Source organism: Nicotiana tomentosiformis, chromosome 3 (genome assembly GCF_000390325.3).
Source record: "Nicotiana tomentosiformis chromosome 3, ASM39032v3, whole genome shotgun sequence".
Lineage (NCBI taxonomy): Eukaryota > Viridiplantae > Streptophyta > Magnoliopsida > Solanales > Solanaceae > Nicotiana > Nicotiana tomentosiformis.
Genome location: NC_090814.1, coordinates 88,327,611 through 88,331,725, shown reverse-complemented (window position 1 = coordinate 88,331,725; position 4,115 = coordinate 88,327,611).

Genomic DNA, 4,115 nt, shown 5'->3' with positions numbered 1-4,115 from the left:
AAAACAAGTAGTAGTAGCAATTATTACCTGAAAATATTCAGATTTGCGATCGATTCGGTCGCAAATTTGAATAATAAAATAAATAAATAATTAAATTTTTCGACCGTTTCGGTCGGAAAATTTATTTATTTCCTATTTAATTTTCCGACCGAATCGGTCGAAAAACTTAATTATTTTATTATTCAAATTTGCAACCGATTCGGTCGGAAAATTATCGACCAAATCAGTCGCAACTCCCTAAAAATTCAATGTGTCCCAGATTATCCATTTTGCGACCAATTCGGTCGGAAATTTTTGACTGTTTCGGTCGCAAATTGTTTGCGACCATATGTTTTCCGACCAATCGTTTTCAGTCGAAAATCCGTCGAAAAAGCTCGATTTCCGACTGATTTCCGACCGTTTTGACGGTCGGAATTTAGTCATTTTCTAGTAGTGTATATGATGGTTATTTACTAAAGCTAATTGGATTATGATCATCTGAATAAAGATTTTACGTGTCCAGAGTAGAAATTACTTATCTCTTCGTTTTCTTGAACGATCCAAAGGCAAAATTTCAGAATTTTAAGTCGGTGGATACAAAACAAACACTGCTCTACTATTACTATTTGAGGAGGAATAATAAAAGAGTAAATCAAATTACCAGATAATTGCAGAATTATTGGAAGGTCAAACATGTAGTAAAGTGATTAGGAAAGAAACCAATTCATTTATCATTATGATAGTAGATATCAGCATTATCTTTTGAGATGTTCCCCATTCATTCTCTTATAATATTCCGCAAATCCATTAAAATTCTATTATCCTCAAATGAGCATTAGCTGCTCCTACGGTTATGCTTGAATCTTATTCTGTCTTGGTTCTGGTACGTCCTATTGAATATTAATGTTCGCCCAACGCATTAATCCAAATTTCCAAGAGACAATAGACTACTCCTTTTTTTTTTTTTTTTTTGTCGATTAGAGCCTCCTATGACAAGCTTGATAAGAAGTTAAAGCTTTCTCACTTTTCTACCACATAAAGCTAGAATTTAAGTTACGCCGATATAATTTTTTTTTTTGCAATTATTCGTACACATTAATCCGTGATAGCAGATTAGATATCATTTTAATAGGTTACAAATAAAATGTAATTACTTTTATATATATATATATATATATATATATATATATATATATATATATATATATATATATGACTTAATTATGTAAATATTCTTATATCATTACACCTTCATAAAGCTTAAAAACTCCTTAAAATTACCCATCCCTTTTTTGTTTTCTGTATATGCTATAGACTGGCACGTGTCATCCACATCGAATTATATGATAAACAATTCTATTTTCTTTTTAAAAAAATTAGTTTCAACTTGATAAAATGTCCACTATTATTCGACAACATATAAATTTTTGCTTTACGCATGTACTCAATTCTAATTTATGTCAATCTCTTTGACTAGATAGGAAGTTTAAAAAAAAAAAAATTTTTGAAATTTGTGGTCTTAAAACTAGTTGTCTTAAACCTGCCATAACATATGCGTAGCTATAAAAAAAGCTTATTGGTAATGACAAAATGAAAAATTTAAGTTAAATTATTATCAAATTCATAGTGAGGTCATTATTTTTGGAACAAATTAATATGAAAATAGTGCCACATAAACGCAATGAAGATATTATTGTTTATCTGAGGTTTATATATGTTGTATTAGCAGTGAAAGCTTTAATGCTGAGTTCTATATTTGATCGAAAAGTTGTATTAATAATGCGGATGATTATTTTTTCTTATATCTCAAACCATATGAACCCCTAAGATGTGCGACGAAGTAGTTTATTTCTTGGAGAACGATTTGAAATGATATGATCCCATGTCTAGAAGAATATTAGTTAATATATTCTACTTGCATGCAGTTTTAACTCACGTACACTTCGTTGGCTATTTGAGGCATACTACAATATTCTCATGGTTGTCACTTAATTGATTTAACTGAATAGTAAGAACATCTAGCAATGTGCTTGTACAATATAAGTTTGTCACGACCCAAAATCTCATCACAGACGTCGTGATTGCACTTAGTATCTAAGACTAAGTAAACCAATTATAATTACAATTCAAGCCAATTTTTTTTATAGATAATCGAACCCAGCATCGGAAATAATTACAAACGACCTCCCAAGACTGTTAATACTGAGTCACGAACTTTAACTAAACACATGAAATGATCTCAAGGATCGAATACTCAATACTGTTTGATTAATAATTAACAGTACCATAAAATGGAAAGACTCCAAGTGACTGCGATGACCAAGCAGCTCTACCTTGAATCCTGGCGATCACACTCTAACTTTGTCCGAGTCCGATATCTCCAATACCTCGCTCTGCACAAAAATATGCAGAAGTGTAGTATGAGTACACCACAGTCGATACTCAGTAAGTATCAAGACTAACCTCAGTGGAGTAGTGACGAGGTACAGTCAAGACACTCACTAGTCTAATAACCTATGCAATATAGTATACAAAAATAATAGGAGGTGTAGCAGTTTGTATAAATAATAATATATAGCATTGTATAGGGTGATAACCAAATCGTATACATTATGATACACGTTTATACTAGGTTGATACATTATCTATATCACAACCCGGAATCCCAACCTCGGGATGTGATATCGCCTAACATCTACTTGCTAGGCAAGTCGACGTGAAACAAATAATTAACAAATTTTAACAGCTGAAAACAAAATGATGATATTCAACTAGCAATAATGCCAAGTCCAACACAATGCTAATATAAATCACGTGATAATATCTACTCTCAGAAATCCGGAGTCACGAGTACGCGAGCAACTAGAAGTCTACAAACATGGTCTGAAATAAATACAACTGTTCAAAAAAGATAAATAGTAAAAGTAGGAAATGGAAGGGGACTTCAAGGTCTGCGAACGCCAACAGATCTACCTCGAGTATCCATATAAAAATGATCCGAGCTGATGCACCTCAAGCACCATTGGGACCAATACCAGTCTCTGCACAAGAAGTGCAAAAGTGTAGTGTAAGTACAGCCGATCGAATATACTCCGTAAGTGTCGAGTCTAACCTCGATGAGGTAGTGACGAGACTATGCCAAGACACCTACATAAATAAACCTGTACAACTATATATAAAGCAGCAAAATACTAGAAAACTGATAAAATACTAACTGGGAAGGGACATAAAAAAAATAGAAGATATAATGAGTACGGCAGGCATAAAATCACGAAATAACCAAGTAAATCACCAAAATCGGAAATCAATTAAATCAATGATATGAAAATGGTACGACATCATCCTTCGTGCTTTTGCTTTCGTCCTCACCATGTAATAATATGAATGAAATGGCACGACATCACCCTTTGTGTTTTTACTCTCGTCCTCACCATGTAATAATATGAATGAAATGGCACGGCATTACCCTTCGTGCTTTTACTCTCGTCCTCACCATGTGATAATATGAATCCGAATAATAATAAATAATGCCGGAGAATAATTTAACTTCAAATATGGTGCCATGATATTAAAATTCAACTTCCACAATTTTCAAAATCCTTCAAATAAGTAATAAATACGAAACAAATAATTAAGGAAGTAATAATTTAACCTAAGCATGGATAACATAAATTAACGAAACAATATAATACAAAAAATTAATTTTCACCCGTATGTTTTAACCCAATGACAATGCATAGGTACTCGTCATCTCACATATACGTTGTCCCCACACATAAAATACGTAGCAAATAGACCAACAAGTCCTAATCCTTCCAGTCAAGGTTAATGTATATATGTAGCTCAAATCAATTGGCATGGCAACACCATTCGTGCATTTATCTCTTTCTCACTGTGCTTACATATAACAGTACCAACTAGGTTGGGGGGAGAGAGGATGCCAATAACAATAAAAGAAATAAAGTGGGAGGCACACATGAAGCAACCACGACTACAAGTCACACAGAAAATATAAGTGCACAATAACAGCTCAAGATAAAGGCATGAATGTATACACAACAAAAAGATATCACAATATAATGTATGTCCCTCGTCCTCGCCTGCACGGAAAAACCCTTCGTGCCATGAACATCTGA